This window comes from Bactrocera oleae, unplaced genomic scaffold, assembly GCF_042242935.1.
Source record: "Bactrocera oleae isolate idBacOlea1 unplaced genomic scaffold, idBacOlea1 ctg00000009.1, whole genome shotgun sequence".
NCBI lineage: Eukaryota > Metazoa > Arthropoda > Insecta > Diptera > Tephritidae > Bactrocera > Bactrocera oleae.
The window spans coordinates 930,001-941,644 of record NW_027212752.1 but is presented as its reverse complement, the minus strand read 5'-3'; the positions used below and the strand labels follow the sequence as shown (position 1 = coordinate 941,644).

The window sequence follows — 11,644 nt, the reverse complement described above, 5'->3', positions numbered from 1 at the left end:
AACTGTAAAGTGGGGGACTGAGAAGAAACCATAATTTGAATCAAATTATGATCACTCAATCCCCACCCTCCCTTAATTTCCCACCCAACACGAAACACTCTATTTGCTGCCTCGTTCATCAAAGTCACGTCAATGTCACTGACACCCCTAGGCCCATCAAAAGTATACCACTCGCTCGGCTCGTTTAGAATGTGAAGGTTTTTACCCACCACCCATTCACTTAATACCACTCCACGACTGTGGCTTTGATATCCAGACGAATGCCGGGATACCTTACTAAACCACATCGAAGACGTAGCATTCGCGTCCAAGCCAAGTATAAGAGGACTACCACTCGCAAGTAGTACTACCTTATCCATATAACTCAGATAAGGCTCTAAGGGCTCACCAAATTTACAATAGATACTAGCAACAAGTATTCTACCAAACCCCCCCTCTACAGAAACACATACACCCAGTTGTGAGGAATCCACAACTACACAATCATAGTTGGGATCACTCACAACAATTGCAGCATTAGCCCTAACGTCCAAAAAGACCCTGAAACCACCCGGAAAACCTCGAACCACACCATTGGTGGCGTAGGGCTCCTGGAGTAAGGCAATGCCGCACCCCCCCTCAGTCATATACCCCCCCAACTCGCACATTACGGCATACGACCCCTGACAGTTTAACTGAATAATCCCCCCCATCAGTGTCTGGCGAGGGCGCGCTCAACAATCCCACAATATATCGGGCAGACAGCCGACATCATAAAATGCCCAGCTGGCCTACCCTTGAATGCACAGTTACGGCAATGGATTGCATTGACGCAACTGGCAGCTCTGTGGCCTTCCTGACCGCACCTCCGGCAGACATCTGATTTGGCCCTACACTCAGCGACCCGGGTTATCCGGTCGCACCCGGAAGGAGAACCACTTGATGTAGCACCTACCTGCCTCCAAGAGGGCGGACATCATTTTGTCCGTACCCTCAAGAACAACATTAGTGCTACCATCAGGAGCCACCTTCCAGGGACGACTGACCATCCTTACTTCCGACTTCTGGGACGCCGAGCTAAATTCTGGAAGGTTCAACCGGAGAAGTTCTTCCATGAATTCCTCATGGGGGATCTCCGTGTAAACCCCCTGAACCACAACCCGAGGACCCAACTTCCGGTTGACACTCACGTCTAACCCCACCTCCCCAAACTTTGCGTTAGTCGCCACTTTTTCCCTCTCAGAAACAGAAGGTGTGCGGATCACCGCTCCACCACCCTTGATAGGCTTCACCTCATGGATCCTCACACCGAGTGAAGGACCCACCTCCTTAACTACCTTTCTAATTACTTCCTTAGAGGAAGTTGCAGGCCCCTTGCTCCTGACCACAACAGACCAGGTTTCAACAGGCTTCGGCGCCACCGGTGCAATCGCCTCCAGTACAGGTGCTGGGGGCGGAGGCATCGATGCCGATGGAGCCGGCATTGACCTGCTCGGTGGCGAGGAGTGTCCCCCACAGCCTCCTCTAAGGGCATCAACTTGCCCGCGAAGATGGGCATTCTCGGTAATAACCGTCATTAGGAGTGCTTCGTATTTAGAAGCAAGCTCCATCAGCCCCTTCACGGTTTCCATCTCAAACTTTTTGTCTCCAAAGACCAACCCGCTTAGCTCCCCAGTAATCCTCTTAACAGCACCAACATGGCTTACCGCACTACCACCACCAGCAACAGCGCCCTTGGCTAATTCACGGTTGCCACCCTTACTATCCTTCTTATTCACCATGTTGGAACGAACACCTATTTTCTTTCCACCCTCATTAACACGCCCAACACCTTTTCCAGCCTTAACCTCACCACCTTTATCGACACTCATCACCCCCCTTCTTAACTGTGTCAGCAGTATCCCCTGTCTCACACGAACTACTGCTTTCACTGGAGTCAGTGAAGCGCACAAAGCCCCCCGATTTCGCCAAAGGTGGTGACCTCAACCTCACCTTTCTGCGCACCGGTGACCCATCAGTAGATGACACTGCACTATCCTCACCGGACGACGCCCCTACAACCATTTTTGCAGGCACAGACCCATCGCTCTCAGCAAGGGACTTAACCTTCCTCCTCCGTGGGGGAGGCATCTTCAACCTAGATCCCCTACCAGGCAGGCTGATCCGCCGGTAAAAAACACTGGCGCAGAAGCCCCTGTTCCGGAAAGATCAAACAGTCGCTCACCAGGCACGTGCGATTGAACGCACTGAAGAAGCTAACTCGCGCGTAAACCCGCTCAATAGCAGTTAACACCCAAACAGTCGATTATCGCGTTATCGCAGGGACACAACTCACACCTCCAGCCAAAGGCGTGGAAGAGGTCACTCAATTAACCGCCGGACAGAACAAAGTCCCCGTAACGGTTGCGAATCGACCGATGTGACGTTGTATCAATCGCACCGTGGGCTAAAAGTCAACCACTATGACCTTAATTCACCCTGGAGTCAGCGCCTCCAATACTAGGACAACCACTAACACCCTAGAAGCAAAGCTGGCGAAATCCCCTAGAAAACAGCAGCAACTGAAAACCAGACACTCAACACAGCACTCCTGAATAGGCCACCCAAGCCAAAAACACCACCACGGCACAGTCACTGAGACTACGGACGGGCCCGCCTACAAAACCTAATCTACAAATCTAATCCAAAAAAAAAAAAAAAAACAAAAAAAAAAAAAATTTAAGTACACACTCAACTAACCCTACACTCACCCACAAGCAGGCGTTGTAATTGCCTGCTACGAAATTTCCAAAAAAAAGAAAAATTTTTTCCCAAAAACCACTTTGAATAAATCTACCTGCTACCTACAACCAAACAAATGCCCTAAGCAAGCGTTGAAAGGCAAAAGCCTGCTATCCCTAATAAAAAACTAATACCAGCTAGAGTGCTCGTATACACAATTACGTGAACACTGAAAACACCTGCTGTAACTAAAAATCTACTTGCAGTTAGCAGGCGTTGAAATCCTAATAAAAAGTCAAAGCCTACTAACGCGAAAAAAAAACTAACATAAGCAAGAGTGCTCGTATACACAATCTCGTGAATACTAGAAAAACACCTGCTGTAATTAAAAGTCTTCTTGCAGTTAGCAGGCGTTGAAATTCCGATGAAATATCAAAGCCTACTTATGCAAACAAAAACTAACGCAAGCTAGAGTGCTCGTACACACAATCATATAACACGAAAAACACTTGTTTTATTTAAAAGCTACTCGATAAATTCACAATTTCTCAAACAAAAACTCGTAAATTCATATATATACTTACATATATATATGGCAAAGCCCACTACGGCAATTTTGTGTGAGTTTTCGAAAAACCACTTCACACTACCAGCACATATGCACATATACACTCTCACTACACCGACTCTACACTGTAAAATTCACAAATACTCACACGACCGAATTAAAAATTCAAATTATGCGCTAGCACGTCTGCTCGCTATGAATGCCTACGAATGAATCAGAGTAGATAGGGACAACGTCCGGTGTGTTTAACGTGAGTACCTGCCGTCGACGGCCTTATCTCACGGCGCTCAAAAGCACAGCGTATCAATACAATGCGTTGATCAGCGCCCCGAAAATGCTAGGCATTTGTTGACATTCTCCTTAACAACACTCTGAACATAAAACCAAGCATCTTCTGTACTGCGTCCTTCCCTGAACCCATACTGCCTATCCGACCATATACCCCGCGTTAGCTCCTGAAGCCGTTCCACCATAACTCTTTCCAATACTTTTCCAAGTACTGGAAGAAGACTGATGCCCCGATAAGAGCGAGGATCACTCCTGATCTTATCAGGAGACTTCAGGGGAGGTACAACCCTAGCAATTTTCCACTCGCGTGGAAAATAACCCTCCCACACGCACTTATCATAAATGGCCTCCAAGTATTCCGGAATGAACTTCCACAAGCTTTTACACATCTCTCCGTTCAAACCATCAAAACCTGGGGACCGTTTAGACCTGACCAGGCCAAAGGCATACCCCAACTCCCCATCATCTAATGGAGGGACAGGTACCTCCTGTGCTTGGGGTACCTGAACCTCCGCCCTGGGAAAGAATGCACCTAATAGAACCCCCGCACACTCTCTCCACGTAGATAACACAGTGCCACCTACGCAAAGAGAGGTGATATCATCTCTCTTACGACCCCTGCAGATCTTATAGATCTGACCCCAGGGGTCATCCCTATTTTCACTAACAAAATTTCTCCATTCATATTTTTTAACCCTAACTAACATATCTTTATATTCCCTAATTTCACAACAAAAATCATACCTAACCTGAGCTAACCTGTCTGAATTGGACCGTCGAGCGCGTTGAAACTTTCGCCTCAATCGCCTGACAGTCCTCCTCTTCAAGGTTAACTCACGCGTCCACCATTTTATTTTCCTAAGCTTAAAACTTTCACACTTCTTAAGTTCCCTATCATTAACAACCCACAATATCTCATAAAGACGAGCAATCTGCTCATCAACCCCCAAGCCCTCAAACTCACTAAGCGGTATTTCCAATACCGCTTCCCTAACACACCGTCCATATTGGTTCAAGTCAATACCAGAGGTACGCCATCGCCGCAACGGACTTACGAACTGTAAAGGGGGGGACTGAGAAGAAACCATAATTTGAATCAAATTATGATCACTCAATCCCCACCCTCCCTTAATTTCCCACCCAACACGAAACACTCTATTTGCTGCCTCGTTCATCAAAGTCACGTCAATGTCACTGACACCCCTAGGCCCATCAAAAGTATACCACTCGCTCGGCTCGTTTAGAATGTGAAGGTTTTTACCCACCACCCATTCACTTAATACCACTCCACGACTGTGGCTTTGATATCCAGACGAATGCCGGGATACCTTACTAAACCACATCGAAGACGTAGCATTCGCGTCCAAGCCAAGTATAAGAGGACTACCACTCGCAAGTAGTAGTACCTTATCCATATAACTCAGATAAGGCTCTAAGGGCTCACCAAATTTACAATAGATACTAGCAACAAGTATTCTACCAAACCCCCCCTCTACAGAAACACATACACCCAGTTGTGAGGAATCCACAACTACACAATCATAGTTGGGATCACTCACAACAATTGCAGCATTAGCCCTAACGTCCAAAAAGACCCTGAAACCACCCGGAAAACCTCGAACCACACCATTGGTGGCGTAGGGCTCCTGGAGTAAGGCAATGCCGCACCCCCCCTCAGTCATATACCCCCCCAACTCGCACATTACGGCATACGACCCCTGACAGTTTAACTGAATAATCCCCCCCATCAGTGTCTGGCGAGGGCGCGCTCAACAATCCCACAATATATCGGGCAGACAGCCGACATCATAAAATGCCCAGCTGGCCTACCCTTGAATGCACAGTTACGGCAATGGATTGCATTGACGCAACTGGCAGCTCTGTGGCCTTCCTGACCGCACCTCCGGCAGACATCTGATTTGGCCCTACACTCAGCGACCCTATGACCAAAACCCATACACCGGAAGCAGCCAGCAATGGGGTTATCCGGTCGCACCCGGAAGGAGAACCACTTGATGTAGCACCTACCTGCCTCCAAGAGGGCGGACATCATTTTGTCCGTACCCTCAAGAACAACATTAGTGCTACCATCAGGAGCCACCTTCCAGGGACGACTGACCATCCTTACTTCCGACTTCTGGGACGCCGAGCTAAATCCTGGAAGGTTCAACCGGAGAAGTTCTTCCATGAATTCCTCATGGGGGATCTCCGTGTAAACCCCCTGAACCACAACCCGAGGACCCAACTTCCGGTTGACACTCACGTCTAACCCCACCTCCCCAAACTTTGCGTTAGTCGCCACTTTTTCCCTCTCAGAAACAGAAGGTGTGCGGATCACCGCTCCACCACCCTTGATAGGCTTCACCTCATGGATCCTCACACCGAGTGAAGGACCCACCTCCTTAACTACCTTTCTAATTACTTCCTTAGAGGAAGTTGCAGGCCCCTTGCTCCTGACCACAACAGACCAGGTTTCAACAGGCTTCGGCGCCACCGGTGCAATCGCCTCCAGTACAGGTGCTGCGCCCTTGGCTAATTCACGGTTGCCACCCTTACTATCCTTCTTATTCACCATGTTGGAACTAACACCTATTTTCTTTCCACCCTCATTAACACGCCCAACACCTTTTCCAGCCTTAACCTCACCACCTTTATCGACACTCATCTTAGCGTCACCCCCCTTCTTAACTGTGTCAGCAGTATCCCCTGTCTCATACGAACTACTGCTTTCACTGGAGTCAGTGAAGCGCACAAAGCCCCCCGATTTCGCCAAAGGTGGTGACCTCAACCTCACCTTTCTGCGCACCGGTGACCCATCAGTAGATGACACTGCACTATCCTCACCGGACGACGCCCCTACAACCATTTTTGCAGGCACAGACCCATCGCTCTCAGCAAGGGACTTAACCTTCCTCCTCCGTGGGGGAGGCATCTTCAACCTAGATCCCCTACCAGGCAGGCTGATCCGCCGGTAAAAAACACTGGCGCAGAAGCCCCTGTTCCGGAAAGATCAAACAGTCGCTAACCAGGCACGTGCGATTGAACGCACTGAAGAAGCTAACTCGCGCGTAAACCCGCTCAATAGCAGTTACCACCCAAACAGTCGATTATCGCGTTATCGCAGGGACACAACTCACACCTCCAGCCAAAGGCGTGGAAGAGGTCACTCAATTAACCGCCGGACAGAACAAAGTCCCCGTAACGGTTGCGAATCGACCGATGTGACGTTGTATCAATCGCACCGTGGGCTAAAAGTCAACCACTATGACCTTAATTCACCCTGGAGTCAGCGCCTCCAATACTAGGACAACCACTAACACCCTAGAAGCAAAACTGGCGAAATCCCCTAGAAAACAGCAGCAACTGAAAACCAGACACTCAACACAGCACTCCTGAATAGGCCACCCAAGCCAAAAACACCACCACGGCACAGTCACTGAGACTACGGACGGGCCCGCCTACAAAACCTAATCTACAAATCTAATCCAGAAAAAAAAAAAAAAAAAAATTAAAGTACACACTCAACTAACCCTACACTCACCCACAAGCAGGCGTTGTAATTGCCTGCCACGAAATTTCCAAAAAAAAGAAAAATTTTTTCCCAAAAACCACTTTTAATAAATCTACCTGCTACCTACAACCAAACAAATGCCCTAAGCAAGCGTTGAAAAGCAAAAGCCTGCTATCCCTAATAAAAAACTAATACCAGCACTGAAAACACCTGCTGTAACTAAAAATCTACTTGCAGTTAGCAGGCGTTGAAATCCTAATAAAAAGTCAAAGCCTACTAACGCGAAAAAATAACTAACATAAACAAGAGTGCTCGTATACACAATCTCGTGAATACAAGAAAAACACCTGCTGTAATTAAAAGTCTACTTGCAGTTAGCAGGCGTTGAAATTCCGATGAAATATCAAAGCCTACTTATGCAAATAAAAACTAACGCAAGCTAGAGTGCTCGTACACACAATCATATAACACGAAAAACACTTGTTTTATTTAAAAGCTACTCGATAAATTCACAATTTCTCAAACAAAAACTCGTAAATTCATATATATATACTTACATATATATATGGCAAAGCCCACCACGGCAATTTTGTGTGAGTTTTCGAAAAACCACTTCACACTACCAACACATATGCACGTATACACTCTCACTACACCGACTCTACACTGAAAAATTCACAAATACTCACACGACCGAATTAAAAATTCAAATTATGCAAATTATGCGCTAGCACGTCTGCTCGCTATGAATGCCTACGAATGAATGAGTAGATAGGGACAACTTTCGTTGTAGATTTACGTGAGTACCTGCCGGCGACGGCCTTACCTCACGGTGTTCAAAACACAACGGATCAATACAATGCGTTGATCAGCGCCCCAAACAAAACGAGCTTATGCAAGTATTTATTTGGATACCAGTGGCAGTGTGTCTGGGTCCACACTACCATCTTGGTATGATTCGAGGCCGACCTAAAACCTCTTCCGTTTTCGGGTACGGCACCCAGTTACTTATGTAACTTCTTTTTTTCGAACTGAAAATTCAGTTCTTCCAGCATTTAGGTTTAAACCACAGCCACCACGATACTCCCCAAAGGGCCGAACCCAATGAGCAGATTGAACAGAAGTCCAAGGGCTTTCTGCTCCCCGTGGTACCGGAAAGTCTCCGGTCAGACTGCGTAGCCTAAACTACTGCCAGTTGAGCTCCCCATTACTCAAATGACTGGTGACATTTGTCGCTTGAACTTCAAATGTCTTTTTATTTGCTTTTTCATTTAAAGTGTTTCTAATATCAGTTCAAGCTGAGTATTATAGCACTATCACTCCACATACTATGCTGATATTACTGGGCAAAGAATATAATAACAGTCATAGTGCATATTGGCTTTTAGTCGCCTTTTACGACAGGCATGCCTTGCCGCGGGCATATTCTTTCCCCAAACCCGCAGGGGAAAGTAGATAGGGACAGAGGGAATCTCGTTAATCCATTCATGCGCGTCACTAATTAGATGACGAGGCATTTGGCTACCTTAAGAGAGTCATAGTTACTCCCGCCGTTTACCCGCGCTTACTTGAATTTCTTCACTTTGACATTCAGAGCACTGGGCAGAAATCACATTGTGTCAACACCCGTTAGGGCCATCACAATGCTTTGTTTTAATTAGACAGTCGGATTCCCCAAGTCCGTGCCAGTTCTGAATTGATTGTTAATTGATAATCGTTATAATTTAAAAAGTATCTATACAATAATAAATCCTTTAGAAATTTTAGCAAGAAAGTTCCACAATTGGCTACGTAACTACTATCCGGGGAACAAGAATCGAAATTCTCTATTTACCCAGAACGAGTACATAAACTATGGTATTGCTTCCCAATCAAGCCCGACTATCTCAATCTTCAGAGCCAATCCTTATCCCGAAGTTACGGATCTAATTTGCCGACTTCCCTTACCTACATTATTCTATCGACTAGAGACTCTTCACCTTGGAGACCAGCTGCGGATATTGGTACGGCCTGTTGAGAAGTTTGCGTAACCCCACCATAAATTTTCAAGGTCCGAGGAGAAAATATCGACACAACAGTAAATGTCATGCTCTTCTAGTCCATCTACCATATCTCTCTTCGAAAGACTTCCATGGTAGTACGACTATAAAACAGAAAAGAAAACTCTTCCGATACCTCTCGACGGCTTCTTTATGGTCGTTCCTGTTGCCAGGATGAGCACAAGGCGCATTTTTAATAACAAACGGATACTCAACAGGTTACGGAATTGGAACCGTATTCCCTTTCGTTCAAAATTATTCAAGTGTTTAATTACTATGGAATAAAAATTCATTCATTTCATTTCATTAAAACTTGAAAATTTTCGGCTTTCGCCTTGAACTTAGGACCGACTAACTCGTGATCAACCACTGTTCACACGAAACCCTTCTCCACTTCAGTCCTCCAAGGTCTCATTCGATTATTTGCTACTACCACCAAGATCTGTACCAATAGCGGCTCCATGCAGGCTTACGCCAAACACTTCTAAGCACACCATTGTACCCTCCTACTCACTAAAGTTTCAAAATTTATAATCCAACCGAAATTGTATTATAAATCATGTACTTTAGCGGTAATGTATAGGTATACAACTTAAGCGCCATCCATTTTAAGGGCTAGTTGCTTCGGCAGGTGAGTTGTTACACACTCCTTAGCGGATTACGACTTCCATGTCCACCGTCCTGCTGTTTTAAGCAACCAACGCCTTTCATGGTATCTTCATGAGTTGTTAATTTAGGCACCGTAACATTACGTTTGGTTCATCCCACAGCGCCAGTTCTGCTTACCAAAAGTGGCCCACTGGGCACATTATATCATAACCTCAACCTTCATATCAAGAAAGGTGAGGTTCTTACCCATTTAAAGTTTGAGAATAGGTTAAGGTCGTTTCGACCCTAAGGCCTCTAATCATTCGCTTTACCAGATAAGATTATTTTACATAATTTTTAAATGCACCAGCTATCCTGAGGGAAACTTCGGAGGGAACCAGCTACTAGATGGTTCGAATGGTCTTTCGCCCCTATACTCAATTCTGACAATCGATTTGCACGTCAGAACTGTTTCGGTCTTCCATCAGGGTTTCCCCTGACTTCAACCTGATCAAGTATAGTTCACCATCTTTCGGGTCACAGCATATATGCTCAAGGTACGCTCCAGTTAGAGGTATAAATAATAATAAATTATCATTATACATAACTATATGGAACGCCCCGGGATTGAATTAATAATGTAATACATTAAAAATTAATCCCATTATTAATACAGTTAAGTTAATTTCGCCATTAGGTTTAATATAACCCAATAACTTGCACATATGTTAGACTCCTTGGTCCGTGTTTCAAGACGGGTCCCGAAGGTATCCTGAATCTTTCGCATTGTTAATCATATAAATGCATACAATTAATATTAAAATCAATGATAATAATATTATTGTAAAATTCAAAAGAATTTTAGCATTATATATAATAAAATCTATCAACACTTTATCAAATCATCAGTAATTATTCTATGTTAATAAGCTAAAAGCAAATTAATTTGAATAAACTTAAAAACCAATGATCTTTTGATAAATATTTTATTATGTTAATAGATTACAATGTCCTTATATGAAAAAAATGCACACTATTACTATAATATTAAAAATTAAATACTACAGTTATAATGATGAATTTTTCATAATGGATATTCAGGTTCATCGGGCTTAACCTCTAAGCAGTTTCACGTACTATTTAACTCTCTATTCAGAGTTCTTTTCAACTTTCCCTCACGGTACTTGTTTACTATCGGTCTCATGGTTATATTTAGTTTTAGATGGAGTTTACCACCCACTTAGTGCTGCACTATCAAGCAACACGACTCTTTGGAAATATCTTTCTAGTAATCATTAACGTTATACGGGCCTGGCACCCTCTATGGGTAAATGGCCTCATTTAAGAAGGACTTAAATCGTTAATTTCTCATACTAGATATTAAGATATTCCATACACTGCATCTCACATTTGCCATATGGACAAAGTGACTTAGTGCTGAACTATTTTCTTTTCGCTCGCCGCTACTAAGAAAATCCTTGTTAGTTTCTTTTCCTCCCCTCATTAATATGCTTAAATTCAGGGGGTAGTCCCATATGAGTTGAGGTTGTATAAAATATATTTTAGATTGATTTGTTTATTTTTATTTAATATTTTTTTTGCTATTTGCTATTTTAAAGAAATATATTTTTATATCTTGATTACTCAAATATTATTCAATCTTTTCATCCCTTTTTAAAATTCATAATATAATAATTAATAAAATTAACAACATTATTCCTCCACATATCATATATTTTTTTTTTTATTATAAATTTTTCTCAATACAATAGAGTGAATTAATTCTAGAATACAAATTTATTTTATGCTAGACATTCCTCGTATGTATTATTTAATATAATTTAAATAATGTTGAAAATTTTTTCTTTTATGGGAATACTAAGATTCTCATTTATCATAAATTTTCGTTCAAATATGAGGTATTCAAAAATATATTTTCTATATTTCTTT

The 11,644-nt window shown here is 43.9% G+C and overlaps 1 pseudogene; it reads right to left on the bottom strand.

Moving 5' to 3' along the window:
- Positions 1–8,464: 8,464 nt before the first annotated feature.
- On the bottom strand, positions 8,465–11,243 carry LOC138858457 (large subunit ribosomal RNA; annotated as a pseudogene).
- Positions 11,244–11,644: the final 401 nt, after the last annotated feature.